At 35.9% G+C, this 18392-nt stretch overlaps 1 protein-coding gene across 1 annotated transcript in view; it reads right to left on the bottom strand.

The window, feature by feature from the left end:
- LOC123317130 (suppressor of cytokine signaling 2-like) overlaps positions 1–15714 on the bottom strand; it is a 49528-nt gene extending 33814 nt beyond the window's left edge. The window contains exons 1-2 of the mRNA XM_044903518.1: positions 15444–15714; positions 2408–2478 (exon numbers count right to left, since the gene is read on the bottom strand). The gene's annotated coding sequence lies outside the window, so the exon portion shown is untranslated. The remainder of the gene's footprint in view (positions 1–2407; positions 2479–15443) is intronic.
- Positions 15715–18392: the final 2678 nt, after the last annotated feature.

Here is an 18392-nt window from a genome sequence, read left to right as displayed (position 1 = left end):
ATGTCCCTAACACTTTGTCGGCAATCATGCATACATTTCCAAAAATAATATTTGGAAATATTGATTCCACGTGGATTTTCTCCAATTTTTATCGATTCCAAGCAATATAACATCTATAATATCCAGTGCACTGCACAGAACAGACCCTTGACTTGACTTGACTTGACTTACTTTATGGTGCACTGTAAAAGTCTTTTAGAGTTCACTGATAACATCAACATCTTAACCTCAAACTCAACTCTTCTATGTCCATAGAAAATTGTCCAACAAATTTCGTAACAAATGATCCTACGGAAAAAACCAACGCGCGTATGTCTATGTCAATAACATCGACGTAGGTCTGTCTAAATAAAAATCTTTTCCCCGAATCTGAATGATGATACTGCGTCGAAGATAAAAACCGTGGTATAAGGTATCTACGCGATCCGTGACTCACCTCGAGTCTAGTGGATGTATCGACGAAATCCCGGTTTATGGAAATTGTGAACAAACAAGCTGCGGCCGTTTTCCATGAAAAAGATAAAGGAAACTTTCGATCGTCGCCTTCCTTGCGAAACGGACTTATTTACCCTTCGACAGCTCGAAATAGACGTCTATTATGGTCGCGTCGCGACACCGTCGACGTCCAAGTCTCGTGTATCGTAAATATTCCAGTCAAAACAGACAGTCGACTGCGGAAATTTCGAAATCGGAAGAAATCTTATGAATTATAGAGTCCATTTATTTCAGCTGCGGTATGACGTCAGCGAAACGTCGTTGCCAAGCTGTCGAAACAATCCTCTTACAGCTTACGTTTTTATTTAGTATATGAAATGGACATTTTGAGAAGTTAAGACAACAATCACTCCTTAATTCTTTATTCAACCCAAAATACTTGTTAAACTCCTCAACTCTACACGAAAAGTTTTTAAAAATAAAATGAAGCCTTGTTATGCGTCGTCATAACATCACGTAAAAACGGCTGAACCGATTTAATTGATTTTTTCTTCGAAGCCTTCCTCATACCTGGAAGAAGGTTTTAACTGGAAAAAAAATAGGAAAAGTTGCCTAGTAAACTCGATAGAACCAAACGAAATTCAAATTTGTGCGCAAGAGTATGTTGGGTAGTCTACCCTCCAGAGACAAGTGGTTGACACTTGCTGTCAGTTGATAAATGAACTTAATGTTCTTAACGTTCAGCATTTTTATCATCAGTTAGTTCATCATTGTGAGGCTGAGGGAGTAGTAAACACAATATTAATTTTGAGTACTATATGGATACACAGCGTTTGTGCTTCACACTTTTCTATATTCCCTTTAAATTTCGGTTAAACCTCAGATCAATAAAAAACTCGGCACATTTACCATAGTATATTATATTATATCCAACTGAAAGTTATTTTATAATTGATATCGATTCTTCTTCTTCCCATTCATTAACGAGAACTGGTGGGCTAGATGCTCAGATCAATAAATTTTTTATTGATCTGTGGGTTAAACAGTAACGGCCGGTTTCATAATCAAACCTAAAGTCGCTTTAATTTTAAAGCTTCCTTTAACCCTACTAAAAATGAGAGTAAAGGAAGCTTTAAGCTTAAAGTGACGTTAAATTCGATTATGAAACTGGACGTAAGTTTTGCAAGTTACATTGACGTTGAAAAAATTAGTCTTCTGTAATTTTCTGTGGGGCTTTTATTCGTAATGACAATTTATATCGCACCTGAGTGTTTGCAGGATTAATCTCGAAAATACATGCTTTGCACACGGACAGTTGTACGTAGCTTGTTCGTCTGTTGACTCAACTTTATTTGTTTATGCAACAGATCAAACAAAAAATGTTGTTTACAAAGTAAGGCTGCAATGTAAAATCGATGTATATTTTGAATAAAAAATGGTCATAATAAGTACAAATAAATATGTACGCAATAAATTTTTTTAATAAAAAGTTTAAAATAAAATCTTTGAAATATTAAATATTCCCCCACTATGGAAAGACAAAGAATGCAGGGCCAGCTAGTTTGAAATAAAAATTGACCTGTACGAGTGTACGACCATTTATCTACAAAATATTATACCGAAGGTATAAATTTTGCGCGCCACTTTTTATTCACTTTACATTTTTAGAGAGCTTGGTGGGCGTGAAAAATGGTTCATTTCGTGTAATTGAAAATATCTTTTCATTAATTTTCGTATTTTGTCGTATTTCGAGCTGTCTACGATTGGAAAAAATAATGATCTTTCTCAACCTATGTCTTACCTATAACATTTACAATTTTCCACATAAGTTTACACACCCTTCATAAAGAAAATAAAAGGAAAATGGACCACTATGCAAAGTTTTCGGTTTATAATTAACGATTAATTTGAATCCAATTATCAAAGTGTACAATCATGGAACAAAAAGAAAAGAAAGCTAAAAGACACTTACCGAAATACAAGCCTAGATTGATAAGGGTTCCAGCACAGGGCCCACGGTCCCAGGGCTCCCCCACTACTGAACTGTAAAGCAAAATAACAATTGATTTTCATCGAAGCAATTGAATCATATTCGATTCCATGAATTTATGAGTATGAACCTTCTTTGAATTTCATTTCCCTGAATATTTCTCGCGGTGTTAAATCACGCGATCTGGTAGGACATTTCGAAGCTGGGAAATAGCTAGCAAATATACAGAGTGGGCCATTAAAATGAAACTGAGGCCCTATAGGTAGGCAGAACCGAATTATACAGAGTTTCTTTCACTTGTACAAATATTTTAACAGTTGATTCATGAAGTCAAAAGAAGTATTTTTTACCTTTACCATTTTTTCAGAATCGGCTTGGTTTAAAAGATACAGGCTGTTGAATAACCATAAGAAAAATCTTAAATGGTTTTATCGAATGAAATGAATTTTGGAATATAGTTTCATCATTTATTTGATGAATCTCTTTCGTACACAAGATATCACCCACGTCTTCCAATTTTCTCATTTTGACCATTACGTACCATAAAAATACCAGAAATTCAAAGAACCGAACTCTTGAAACTAAGTTGAACGCTATCTAATGAATATTTGAACGTTTGAAATAAAAGTATTCCTCATATTTTCTCGTACAATGCGCCGTTTTCGAGCAATTTGATGTTCAAAAATAAAAAATATCTGTGTAAATTGATAAAGAGGATACTTTGGCTGAATACAACACAGTTTGAAAGATCCACAAATGTGTAGTGTCACATATTTAGCTAGTTATTCTGTAGGTAATTTTGTTTTCCCAGGGGTGGCACAGCTCATTGTGAAAACTTAAAATGACTATATAATTTTATCAGGGCCGAATCGGAAAAAATGGTATGGAAAAGTGTTTCTTTTGACCTCAAGAATCTACTATGTATTAAAATATTTGTACATTGTCTTTTTGGTCTTTTTACATCGAATTTAAAACTGTCTCACATTACCCTTAGTGTGACAACCTAAATACCCCTGTATTTTGAATAGGAAAGATGGGGTAACGGGTAACTGATACTTCATTAGAAAGGCCTTCTATATAGAAGACCTTAACTAATATTAGTTCAGCATACATATTTATCAATTTTTTTCATTGCATCTGTTTGCGAAATATTCCCATTTAAATTTTAAATGCTGTTTTTTCCTTCAAGCATGCTACTGTGTAAAACAATAGAACTTTTACTCATTTATTCTGCAATAACGTTGATAAATCTGGTTTTCAAGAAATTTTTACAATTTTTTCTGCCACTGAACCAGAGAAGAATTCTCTGTAATCTTTATAAATAAAACGGAGCCTTGTTTTGCCTTGTCATCGCATCATGTAAAAACGGCTGAATTCATCCATTTTTTTCTCAAACCTTCCTCATACTTCGTAGAAGGTTTTTATCGAGGAAGAACTTGGAAAAGCTATCTAAGAAAATCATAAAATCAAGAGAACTAAACGAAATATAAATTTCGCGCGCAAGTGTATGTAATCTACCCCCCATGGACAAATGGTTGACTGGATGTTGACAGTTGACAATTGAATAACATGTTCTCAAAGTTCAGCATTTTGTTTATCAGTCAATTAATTATTTTTAGCCTGTTCATAATATTCTTATTTATTTTTTGTATTTCTTTTTTACTTCCAATTAATAAATATTTCCTTACTATGGCAGGATAAAGTCTGCTCGGTCAACCAGTTTCCAATTAAACATCAAATACTGCGCTGAATTTGTGGAAGGCCTTGTTTCCAAGCGCATAACCAGAAACGAATAACCAACTCATATATGCCAGATTTCGAATGTTAATCAATGTTAATTTTAATAATGAATAAAATTAGCAACAAACGCATAGCTGCATTTAAATGATTCGAGCCATATGGTTCCTGGCCGTCGAACAGGTACATACCAAATTGACCTACCCGCCTATTTATAGACGCCGATCAATTTACGGGATGAAATAATGAACCTCCACATTGTCAGTCACGAAGGTAGAAAAAGGTATATTGACCTCGATTCGATTTCGAATTGCCGGACATGTTCGAGCTCCGTTTAAAATCGGTTCTTTATTCAGTTTCCAAGTAATAATGACCGGTTACGAATACTGGGAAAAAATTACTACATTGTGGCATCATTGCTGGCGTATAGAAATAAAAGAAGAATAGCTTACGTCGCGTTTCGTTTATGAATACAAAATCGGCCGCTGCTTCACTATAGATGGGTATTCTTCGAGAAATAATCGATACGATCGATACTGGGTAAGATATTAATAGGAATTCGTAACACACAAACGTTAGAACATCTGTTCCGCGCATCCTTGGTTTTTCAGGTCATCTTCGAGGGTTTTTAACTAATTCGCTTGAATCTGCGTTATTGCTTCATCATTTTCAATCTCGATTCGTTCTAGGAGAACAAAAAGAAAACATTGCAAATTTAAGGGCATGTAACATCCCCTTAGTCTCCATCCAAAAAGTGCATTCATGATTTGCTTTTTTAATTTTGCACGAGACTTGATTTTTTTCATTAGGGTGTCAACTCGCCTTTTCTTTCATTTTAATTGTTTTTTCAATTGAGAAATATGTTGAACTTAAGAGTCTATAAAACTTGACTGAAGCCACATTAATTTCGTTATTTTTCCACGAATACAATTAACGCATAAAGTTGTTCATTACGACGAGACAACTATGTATCACTGCAAACTTCTATGCGGAAAGTTTAGGCTGGCGATCGATAATTCGAAATTCAATCTGACAATTCTGATTGGAAACACAGGAGCTCATCAAAATTCATTACATAACCTTATGCGTTCAAGGTCTATAATGAGATAAGTTTGGGCTAGGATAACATACACTTCCTTATACTTCCTGCATCATCGACAAACTAGAGAAAACATCACTGGCCATCTTGCTAATAATATACATCAGTAACTTTTTCAGAAAAGATTACCTGAAGTAGAAATTCGATAAGCTGGAAGCTAGACTATTAGTGTAAGGACTGGTTACTCAAACATTGGTATACAGGGTGAGTCTGACTTGTTCAAATACAGTGTGAGTCTTTGATTCGTACAAATATTTTAACAGCAGATTCTTGAGGTTAAAAGGGACACTTTTTTCCAATACCATTTTTCCCGATTCGGCCCTGATAAAAAGATATAGCCATTTTAAGTTTTCATAATGAGCTGTGCCACCCCTGGAAATACAAAATTTCCTTCAGAATAACTATGTAGCTTAATCTATGACACTACAAATATCTTTTAAACAGAGTTGTATTACAAAATTTTCAAAATTTCATTTATACGAGTAAATATGAAGAATAATTTTATTTTACAAGACTTTCAAATTTTCATTGGATGTCCAACTTACTTTCAAGCGTGGGGTTCTTTGAATTTTTGTTTTTTTTATGGTAGGTAATGGTCATAATGAGAAAACTGGAAGACGTGGGTGATAGCTTGTGTTCGAAAAAGATTTATCACATAAATGAAAAACTATATTCCAGAATTTATTTATTCGATAAAACTTAAAATGACATTTTTTTATGGTATCGCAACAGCCTTTATCTTTTAAACCGTGCCGATTCGGAAAAAATGGTAAAGGAAAAAAGTGTTTCTTTTAACCTCAAGAATCTTTTGTTGAAATATTTGTACGAGTCAAAGACTCGCCCTGTATAGATTCTTGGGATAAAAAAAAATTTTTTTTCGAGTCTGCCTAGCCTTTTGAATTTTCATATTGAGCAATGGAAAAACAAAATTCCCTTCAGAAAAACAAGCTGAATTTATGACACTACATATCTGTGCATCTTTTCAACAGAGTTGCATTCAGCCAAAGTGCCCAATTTTTCGAATTTCATAGATATTTGTTATTTTTGAAAATTACCCGAAAACGGCGCATTACACTAAAAAATATGAAGAATACATTCATTTTTCAAAATTGTCGAATATACATCAGTGAGCGTACAACTTACATTTGAAAGTTCTTTATTGAATTTCTGGAATTTTTATGGTATGTAATGGTAATAATGGGTATTGGAATTTTGTGTTCGGAGACAATTCATTACATCAATGAAAAACTATAAAAAAAATCATTCCATTCGATGAAATCGTTTGAGACAACTGAAAACTATATTTTTATGGATTTTCAACAGCCAGTATCATGTGAACCGAACCAAATTGGAGAAAATGGTAAGAGGAAAAAGTGTTTCTTGAGACAACTGGAATCTCCTGTTGAAATATATGTAGATCTCAAAAGACTCACTCTGTAAATCAATTTCGAAAGCACCAAGTGGGAGAGGCAAGAGTGGAAGAGCTGCTGATCTGGAGGATTCGGTAAATTCTCTTTTTTTCAACCCTGAACGTCTAAGCCCAGGTGCCAGATGAGAAAAGGCCAAAAAAAAAGAGGAAATTGAAATTCTTGACGTAAAAAAATCAGTCAGTTTGACAATAGTAATCCCGGACCGGGGTGGAGAGCAAGAATATAGCAAAGAGGTGCAATTCAGTTCAACGGCGACTGGAAGGGTGATGACGTAGAAGATGGCAAGGTCAAGCATACCGGCAGAACTCGGTTAGTAAGCAGGGGCGTATCAGAGACAATGGATAACGTTATAAAAAATATAAGATAAAATAACTTCTATTCGAAAACTTTCTTCATCTAATGAATAACTAATGGGGATATAGTTTAACGAGTAGACCAGAAATAAATCAATTGAATTTATTTATAGCTACGCGCTAGTGTGACGTTACATTTATGGCCCAAGAATCAATCAGATGGCTGCTCAAACAAAGGTGAGAAAAAGGCCTTTTGAATTTAAGCCCTTCGCTTGAACAAATCCATCGCAGTTTCCTTACAGCCTGAGGCTCATGCTAAAAACGCTCCGGTGAAGTGAGCACCACACTAAAACAGGTAAATAACCATTACTCCGCTTCATTTCCAATGCTCATTCTCAGTAATGAAGAACTTAGGGATTAAATCCAATTTTTATCCACAATAGGAGCAGAGCATCGGGCGTAATAGCAAACGCTCACAATAAAACCGAACTGGCTGTATTCCTCGAGCCAATAAAACGAGAGATTGCCGAAGGATATAATTTATTGTCAATCCAGGTCGTAATTTACATTACTCGGAACGGCATACACGGAATGTATTCCTAGAATACAGATTATTATTTCTGAAATATTTTCAACGTCCCGAGTTGGAGGTGAATATACGCTTCAGGCGTCTAAAATACATCTTAGAACGCTTCGCTGGCGCTGCTCATGCTTATTTTGTTCCAGTAAGATAAGAATACAGAGTGTTCCAATCCAGTCGTAGTTTCTGTATGAGTGTATGTCCTTTTATGGCACATATATTATTCAAGAAGCATATTATTATGGCCAAACGAGACCAAGTCCAGTTTGGTGATTTATCAAGTGAATAATATGCAAGTGGAATACAAAACTTCATCCACGATTGTAAAAAGAGTATCTCTGGAATATCATTGTCAATAATATCTGTATTAATTTCAATATCAATATACGCAAAGGAGGTCTCTATGTCTGTTACGAGCTGTTATAAACATGACGTCTGATAGACCAGTCAATAATGGCTCATTAATCACGAGTGAATACTGGTGGTCTTATGGGCTTTACGTGAGTCTTTGACTTGTACCGAAACTTGTACCAATATATATTTTTACATTTCCTCCAATCAGGCTTAAAAGATACAAGCTGTTGAAAATCTAAAAAAAAAATAATTTCACTTATATCTCACAAACGATGGTATGATTTTTGGAACATAGTTTTTGATTCATGTGGTGATTCTTCTCCAAACAAAGTTCTACCCAAAGCCTCCAGTTTCTTCATTATGAACATTACATACCAGAAATTCTTCGAACTGAACTCTTTAAAAGTTGAACGCTCCCTAATGAATATTTGACCATTTTGGAAAAATACCTGTGAAATTCGAAAAATTGGGTACTTTGGCTGAATGCACCTCTGCTCGAAAGATTCACAGAATTGACTATAATACACATAAGATGTCTAAAACTCAAACACACATTACACATGTGTAGTGTCATAGATTTAATTTGTTGTTCTGAAGGAAATAGGTATTTGTGTCATGATAGTGTTTCCATGTTTTTCAACCTGGCAAAAAAGAAAAACGTTCAGAAATGATTTGGATGGGTTATATTTGAATCGGTTAGCTGTGAGAAATGAAATAAACAACGATAATAATAATGAGATGATAATGGAGATGAATATAGATGAATGGTTGAATTATTGTTGAAAATGAAACAGAAATCAAGAGAAGAATTTTCAACATTTATCGCCAACGAAATTGCAGTAACTCATTTATTGTATTATAAATACTAGGCAATTCGTTGATCCAATGGAATGGAAAAATTGAGTTCATGCTTGCTTTTCCAATATTTAGCAGCATATTCCGAAGGTTAAAATGGTATTTTTGATGCCTGGAAAAACATTAGTGCCAGGTTTCCAGGGGTGGCATAGCTCATTGCGAAAACTCAAAATGGATTCTTGACCTCAGAAATCCTCTGTTGAAATATATGTACAATGTGGGCAAAATTCGTTGTCTACTGAGGGGATCTCGAGAACTGAAGCAGCTAGAAGAAGAAAACTGATGAAACATTTCCGTGTTCTTTTTTAGAGAAACAAAGAATGGTGAAAATCGTAGCCTTCTACGATTCTTCGTTTTTGAGTTTTTAGCAGGAAATTAGATTTTGACGATTTCGGAAAGTTCTCTCCACATGCACTTTTTTACGTGGAATCCACTGACGAGCTCAAAATATTTGTTCACCTGAATCATTAGGCGAACTTTCGTTTATTGAAATGCAATTTTTTTTTTGTAATTTTTGAATTGGAAAAAAATATTTTATCAGTAGATTCTACACATGAAAGTGCGTTCAAGTTTCAGATCTGTAACTTCAAAGACAAAAAAGTTATGAGAACTTTTCAATATCGTCAAAATCTCAATTTCTGATTATAACTCGAAATCAATGAAGGATAGGCAGGTTCTGTTTCAAGATTTGGATTAGTCAGGAAAAAAGAGAATGTGTCATCCGTTTTCTTCTAACTGCCATAGTTCACGAGATCCCCTCAGTAGACAACGTATTTTGCCCACCCTGAAAGGTTGCCCTGCCTCTATCTCTCTCTTTCTAGGGAAAAATGGTTGCATATTTCTAGCTCTTACGGTTACGAAGCTGCCATTCAATCCCATCGAATTTTGAAAACAATGCCCACCCTGTACAAGTCAAGGACTCATCTCGTGAATTATGGAGCATTAATCACAAGCGGATAAATCGAGGGATAGATAGAAGTTTTGAGTCGATAAGTTTTTCCACTATACTCTACAGTGCGTACATAAAGTATGGAATAAATTCATTTTGTCGCACAAGGATTAGAAAAAAATCTGCTTTTTAAGAGGGGCACATTTTAGGCATATTGCTTCACCCCTTGAGTAGGGGGAATAGCGTATGTGCTAATACCAGCTGCCAAACTATAAGTATGGTCCAACAGGAATTTGTCGATCGTTTAGGATACTGTCAGGCACAAGAAGGGTTTCAGTTTGAATATTTGATTAGGAAAAGTAAGTTATTTATTCAAGTAGGTAGTTATAACCCTAGCTAGAGTTTGAAGTTGCTACTTTTTTCTGTTAATATGATAGCTTGAGAAAACTAATAAAATTAGGAATTTTGACAAGCTGTCATGTTAACAAAGATAACACTAGCAACTTCAAACTCTAGGGCTATAATCTGGAGCGAGAGACCTTCAAAATGAGGTATCACTCGACCCCCCTTCCCATCACAAAAACTAGGGTGGCACTCAGCGCCGCTCAGGGGTTAAATATAGAGGCAAGCAGAGACAGAGAGAGTTGGTTGTCTCTGGAGGCAAAGTAATATGCCTAAAATGTGCCCCTCTTAAAAAGTAGACCGACGTGTTCGAGCATTTTTTTTAAATCCCAGTGCGAGAAAATTCATTCCCTACTTTATGTACACACTGTAAATGAGAGCATCATCACATTTCGGCAGTTCAGCTGAATCCTACTCAGAATTCTGTAATAGAAACAGCCAATCCCGTGCTACACAGACACCCCCATCCCAAATACAATTCCTAATATTTCACATCGCATAACCTCAGTCGGGCGAATGAGGAAATTCATTTTGCCAATTCCATTTCATTTCAGCGAGTTCTTCCGGGAATTCCCCTAAGGACGAAGGCTCGTGTACCGCCCCAAATTACAGAATATACACGAGAAACCATAAATCACGAACGTCAAAGACGCACCGGATATATCGTTACCGTTACTTCTGAAAGGAATTGCTCTAATTGAAAATTTCCCAGAAATACAATTTATCCGAGTGGAATATAATTAAATCCCCCCGCCCTAGAGCCCATTAAGATTCGGTGCGCCAGTTATTGGATCGTTTTCGCGATATTCGAATACGGCGAAGGGCGCTTTTGTGATTCGGAAAATGGGCGAATAAACTCGAGAAGTTCGATTGGATGGGAAAATTTTCTAACTAGATTCATGGCTGTTGATCTCATCAAGGCAATTAGGCGTTTACCGAGGCATTTTCTACGCCATCTTCCCGTTATGGTGAGTTTACGCAGAGTAACTAAGAACTAATACCTTAGAAAGGGACCAATCTCACACATTGACTCTGCCAATTAGGTTGGCCCTTTTTCTTAGGTGTTAGTTCTTAGTAACTCTGCATAAACCCACCATTATATTGGTCCCTTTTTAGGGAAATTCACGATTTTCTCTTGTAAGTTTTGGGTAATAAATACGATTAAAATGCGATCTCAGCGTATATGTATAGCTCGATTTATCGTCTTTCTATTTCTATGTCATCCCCACAAAGGGCGCTCCTATCAATACATAAATGGCAAGCTGCAAAAACTAAGGGTGATTCCTTTTTGTCAGTTTACTGGTTTCCAAGAAAAAACTGATTTTCAGGTGCCGTCTTCAGGGAGCTGTATCTAGCAAGGGCTGCCCTAAAAAATGTATATAAAAGAGTCAAACTATTTTTTGACAAGAAATCGCCCCTATTTATGTATTCATATTCAATCTCTGTAAGAGGATGTATTGATATCTAGTTAGCCTAGACCAGTTCCATGCACAAAAAAAAAACATTGCGTTACCAACGAACAATAACTCATTAGAAGTGTCAGTGTGAAATTTGAGGTTAAAAAAGTAAACCAGAGTAACGCAATAAATTAAAAGAAAGTAGATGTCCACCGAAATTGTGAAAATCGAAAAATTGGAGTATCGAGCCATCATCAAGTATTTAAAAGGGTTAAGAGGTAAGCAGATTTACGAAGATATGCTTAATACCCTTGGTGTATTTCGTAGGCGACCGTGAAAAATTGGACTGCAAGCTTCAAAAGCGGTGAATTTTCCATTGAAGATGATGACTGATCGGGAAGGCCAATTTCTGTGTCAGTCCCCGAAAATATCGATGCAGTTCATGACATGATTTTATCAGAACGTCGAATTGGGCTAAAACGGATATCTGAAGCTGAATATTTCATATGAACGCGTTCATCATATGGTTCACGTCAATTTGGACATGTGAAAAATTGCTGCAAAATGGACCCCCAAATGTTTGAATGTTGACCAAAAGCGTGCAAGGGTAGAAGCATCGCGTTCGATCTGTGCTCGATTTGCAAACGATGTAGACTTCCTAAAACCGAATTGTTACTATGGATGAGACTTGGGTACATTTCCACGATCCAGAAACAAAGCAACAATCGATGGAATGGCGACACTCTGGTTCTCCAAGACCTAAGAAGTTTCGTGTTCACATATCTGCAGAAAAATTCTTGCTTCAGTTTTTAGGGATTGCCATGGAGTAATCTTGATTGATTTTTTGGGTAAGGGTAGAACAATAACCGGAGATTACTGTTCGACATTACTGACCACTCTACGGGAAAAAATTAAAAAGGAAAGACGCGGAAAGCTATTCAAAGGTGTTTTGTTTTTGCAGAACAGCGCCCCTGCACACAAATCTCATGTTGCCATGCAAAAAATTCGCGATTTAGGGTTTGAATTACTAGAACATTTCCCTTATTCAACAGATTTGGCTCCATCCGACTATCATCTCTTTCCTCAACTGAAAAAAGTTTAAAAGGTCCTAAATTTTCTTCCAACGAGGAGTTGATAAAAGCTGTTTGTTTGGTTCTATAGTAGGCTAAGAATTTTTCAATATATCCTCAAAGTGGTATCCGACTTCCTGACGACTGGTGGCGCACTCGCCTGTACAGGCCTCTATAGGACCACTCGGATTTTATGAAATGAGCGTCCAACCTCGGTCCCAACGAACGGAGAATTCAGAATTGATTCGGCAGAAGTTGCATAGAAAAACTTTCATAATTGGCGGTTTTGAACCTGACTTGATTATATAAAAACACTTATTTTTAGTTTCATCATCCCTAGAAATATTCCCAGACATTTCCGCTTCGCCTTGTATATTTGCCTCATCCTCTTCGTGTTACTCGGTACAGCAATTATCAAATCGAATACGAAACTTGTTTAAACAGAACGTTGAGTCACAATTCCGACTTTTCAAAACGCAAATCGTGGTCTCAAGCACGTATTAAGTTCAAAGCATTCATGGCGTACCGAGAAAACCCATAACAATATATACTTGCGAAAGTCGTCATGCGGTCGGTCGGTTCTCAAAAAAATTTTGTAACAGTTCCTGGAGAGATATGTCGTTACCCACCTATGGACGGGCGGTAAATTGATTTCGAGTTCTACGGAACCACGCGCCGTAGGCGGTCATGACGGCGTAATTAAGTAAACAGAAGATGAATAATAAATCGACAAGGAAACTGATATAAAAGTGACAATGAATACTGGGAATTGGGCTCTCTGGAAATAGATCGAAGATACAATGCGAGTGATACGATGAGATATAAGTGAATAGAGTACAAAATTTTTTGAAAGTCGAGGATGCGTTGCGCGTTGAAGACAGTGGCGTAACTATACCATATAAGGCACGTGACCTTCTTAGTATAAAAGCTCTTCTATGCTCAATGTCCTTCGGTACGGGGTATCGTGTCATTTAACTTCATCTTTTTCCACAGCAATATTTTATTGAGGTATATTTGGTCCTATCGCCATATTTTGGTACAAACAATCTGCCCTTAGCCTATGTCCCAATATTTATGAATCATCCTGTATATTTCACACTCTTGTGGCATATGGAGAAGAACCGTCATCACTGAGTATAGCCATGACATTAACAGGATTATCGTCCAAACTTTTCATCATTTCTCACAAGTTAATAATTGAGACTGAACGATAATTCCCGAAAAGATAGACATTTTAATAAGAATTTACCATTATACAGTCGGCGACACATCCGGTACATTCCGTTCGGACTTTTCTGAAAACACTAATGGATTTTTCAATGGTTAGAAGCCTGAATGAACGTTCCATCATTAATTGTTATCAAAAAAACTCCATTCATAATAATTCCTTAATTAATTAATGCACGAGCTTCCTCTTGGCAACAATCGTTTCTATGAAATCCAGTAAGTGGTGAACTAAGTATATTTTCATGGAAATATGTATTAAAAGAATTACACGATAATATCAACTTGATAACATTGTCGATGATGAGCTGATGAGCTATGTAAAGAACGGATGAAAAGTTCTCTGCAAGTATTTAACGAAAGGGTTTATACCTAGGTTTATACAAGTTTGTATAAGACGATTTACTAAAATATTGTTAATTATTTACGAACGGCCTGAATCAGTGTTGTTCAACATAAGTCCATTACAAATTTTTTTAATTTCAGTAAATTCGCTCTCGAGACGGAAAATTGAGATATAATAAAATAGACTGTCAGAATAACAAGATTTTCGACCTGTTTTTTGGAGCTCATTCATAAGGCAAAATTAACAAAAGAACCATTCATATTATAAAATCATCAGAAGAACCATTCATATTATAGTATTTTTTGCAAAAAAGTTTTTGCGGAAAATCCATTTTTCGAAAAAAAGCGAAATCTGGAAAATATTTTATTGTTGTTATTGAACCATAGAGCACATTGATGTCTTCCTCAGGGTAATTTTGAAAAAAAAATTTCAACTATTCGTTCATTATTACCTACTTTCATTGCATATCTTATATTCGAAAGTTTCTGAGATAGCATATTATCCGGATAGCTCGTTAAAAATACTATCTAATTGATGGTTCATTTTAAATTTTGTTCAATCAATAATTCGCAGAATCCGAGAAAAAAACTGTAAAAAAAACGAGTTCCATCATGCAAAGCGAATCTTGGGATTTAAATTTAATTTTTTTTAATTTTTTGGAAACCGACAGGGAAATATTTTGGTGATTTTGAAAATATTGAAGCTTATGAGAAAATTTGCATTTTTTCATTGAAAATTTTCACCTAGAAAAATTTTCTGTTTCTGATAAAAAAATGATTCAATATTTTACAAATTCTAATTTTTTTTCTGAAAAAACCGTTGTAGGCAATCATATATCGCGTTTATCCAACTTTAGGTTGGGGTCGGCGGTGTACAGGGAGTTAAATAAATGATGACTTTCAATTATCTTCTGAAATTAAAATTCCAACTCAAATTAATTTTCAATTTCCGGAACAAGCTTATTGGTTGGATAAATATTCAATCAATATTTGATCGAAATGGTGATTGAAAAGCAATATGATTCGAATAAAAATCATATCGAAATTATTAATTTCGAATTGCTTCCCATCAATTCCAATAAAATTTCCCTAGTCTTATCGACGAAGAAAAACAATTAAAAAAAGTGTTACTTCGATACACGAAACATAAAAAAGTGAGAGGTAACAGTAGAAACTTCTTTTAAATGCCGCAACCTAATCGACTTCATCGAAGACATTCCAGAAAACGCTATCAAGATCATTCCAAGAACAGATTTCGAATCACAACGCGTGAAAATTAATTCTATACACTTACAAAATAACAGTCACAATTCACAGAATTCACTTCGACATCTCGTACTCACCTACTTAACAATCCTTCCACCGTACACTTTATACAGAACAGACAGCATTTTTTTGGAAAAATCTCAGCACGTAATCCAACGAGGGCACCAAATCAACAGGAATTTATAGTTTAAAAACGCACCAGGTCCAACACTTGTTGTTTTCCCGATAAAAATCGGGAATTTTTAGGTTAGAGAACACTCAAATCGATTTCACACAATCAGCCGAACGTCACCTACTTAGGTTCGTGTTCTGAAATCGAATGTTAACTTCACGTTATGAAGTTTTCTTTGGCGTCCGCGTCCGCGCTCCGCATCAATGTCAAAACGTTCGTGTTTCTCCGCTCCTGAACTGTCTCGCATTTAAGCGACACGAGGATAGCCGAAAATAGTAGCTTGTCTCTAAAATAGACCATACACGGGGACTGATGAAAAAGACCAAGACGGAATTCTCGGAAGGATTAGAATGGACAGGGTGGAGTCGGGGTAACGTTACCCTTTTCGACAATTCTTCACTTTGGCTCATTGATCCCAATAACTAACCTTAAAAGAAAGTTATAACTTCCCCTGCAACTATGGATAAAAAATCTAAAACAAAATTGACCACCAAGATCACCAAATTCTTTCCTGTGGGGCTAGTTTATAGTTTGGTAAGGGGGTACATTTCACTTAAGGTCTATTGTGCCCCCTACCAGAGATGTTCTTACAACTGCGCCATCTACAGCTCGCCCTCCAGCTCCAGAGTTTCAATGAACTCCAGCATAGACAATCTGTGTCTATGCTCCAGTATCTGAGAGGGCTTCAAGCAAAGATGCAGAGTCTAACTCTATAATCTTTGGCCTTCAATGAGGCTAAGTCCTCATTCCTCCTATAATTTTCTCCTCCAAGACATTTCTTCTGCAGGCTTGAATTGGCGAGGCATTCTATAACCAGGTGAACAGGAGTTTCCTCCTCTTCTACACAGAATCTACACTCCTTAGTTTCTGATAAGCCCATTCTCATCATATGCTTCCTTAGGCAACAATAGAACATTATTCTTACTCAGATCCAAATACTTCTTGAATCTTGGGCCTTGAAGTTTTAAATTCCAGAAGAAATTTCCTGTGGGCTAGGGACTACCTTAAGTAAATTGCTCAAAAGAAAACTAACCATTGCATTCCGATAATAAAGAGAGGTTGATGAAACAACCCATAAATGACCAAATCATCCTCAGCAACAAAACACCAAAAGTTGTTTAGGTAAGGATTTTTCTGTTGGGCTAGGGGCTACCCTAAGAAAATTGCTCAAAAGGAGTTCAATCGTTTCATTCCCATGATAAAGAGAGAATGATAAATCAATCCATCAAGGACCAAATCATCTTCAGCAACAATTAAAACACAAAAGGTTAGGTTAGGATTTTTTCTGTAGGGCTAAGATAGAGGCTACCTTAGGTAAATTGCTCAAAAGGAGTTCATTTCATACCCATAATGAAGAGAGGTTGATGAAACAACCCATAAATGACCAAATCATCCTCAGCCACAAAATAAAACACGAAAAGTTTGTTGGTTAGGAATTTTTCTGCGGGGCTAGGTGCTACCTTAACTAAATTGCTCAAAAGGCCTTCAACCATTTCATTTCCATAATAAAGAGAGCTTGATGTGAAACAACCCATCAATGACCAAATCATCCTCCGAAACAACTGAAACACAAAAGGTTAGTTGGTTAGGATTTTTTCTGCGGGGATAGGAGCTACCTTAGGAAATTAAACATTTAATTCCCATAATGAAGAAACGCTGATCAAAATCAACCCATCAATGACCAAATCATCCTCAGCAACAATTAAAACACTAAAAGTTAAGTTAGGATAGGAATTTTTCTGTGGGGCTAGGTGCTACCTTAAGTGAATTGCTCAAAAAGCATTTAACCATTTCATTCCCATAAACAAGAAAGGATAATAAACATCAACCCATCAATGACCAACTCATCCTCAGCAACAAAACACAAAAAGTTGGGTTAGGTAAGGGTTTTTTCTGTGGGGCTAGGGGCTACCCTAAGTTAATTGCTCAAAAGGAGTTCAATCGTTTCATTCCCATAATAAAGAGAGGATGTTAAATCAATCCATCAAGAACCAAATCATCTTCAGCAACAATTAAAACACAAAAGGTTAAGTTAAGATTTTTTTGTGGGGCTAGGCTAGAGGCTACCTTAGGTAAATTGCTCAAAAGGAGTTCATTTCATACCCATAATAAAGAGAGGTTGATGAAACAACCCATCAATGACCAGATCATCATCAGCCACAAAATAAAACACAAAAAATTAGATGGTTGGGAATTTTTCTGTGGGGCTAGGTGCTACCTTAACTAAATTGCTCAAAAGACCTTTAACCATTTCATTCCCATTATAAAGAGAGCTTGATGTGAAACAACCCATCAATGACCAAATCATCCTCAGCAACAACTAAAACGCAAAAAGTTAGTTGGTTAGGATTTTTTATGCGGGGTAGGGGACACCCATAATGAAGAAAGGATAATAAAAATCAACCCATCAATGACCAAATCATCCTCAGCAACAATCAAAACACTAAAAGTTAGGTTAGATTAGGATTTTTTCTGTAAGGCTAGAGGCTACCTTAGGTAAATTTCGCAAAAGGAGTTTAACCATTTCTTACCCATAATAAAGAGAGATTGATAAAACAACCCATCAAAGACCAAATCATCTCCAGCAACAATTGAAACACAAAAAGTTAGGGTTGCCTAAGCATTTCATTCCCATAATAAAGAGAATTTGATATAACTAGAACAACCCATCAATGACCAAATTATCCTCAGCAATAACTTTGAGTAAGTTGATACTTCAGGGGTTAATACTCAATGGCAATAATTAAAAGATCCATCCATTTCTGGCACAAAATGTTAAAAAACTATCCCCCACGCCTCATGGTCGGTGCATCACAAACACCTCAATTATACATGAAATATTGCGTAATTTAAA

This window comes from Coccinella septempunctata, chromosome 7, assembly GCF_907165205.1.
Source record: "Coccinella septempunctata chromosome 7, icCocSept1.1, whole genome shotgun sequence".
Taxonomy (NCBI): domain Eukaryota; kingdom Metazoa; phylum Arthropoda; class Insecta; order Coleoptera; family Coccinellidae; genus Coccinella; species Coccinella septempunctata.
This window is presented reverse-complemented; position numbering and strand designations above follow the sequence as displayed.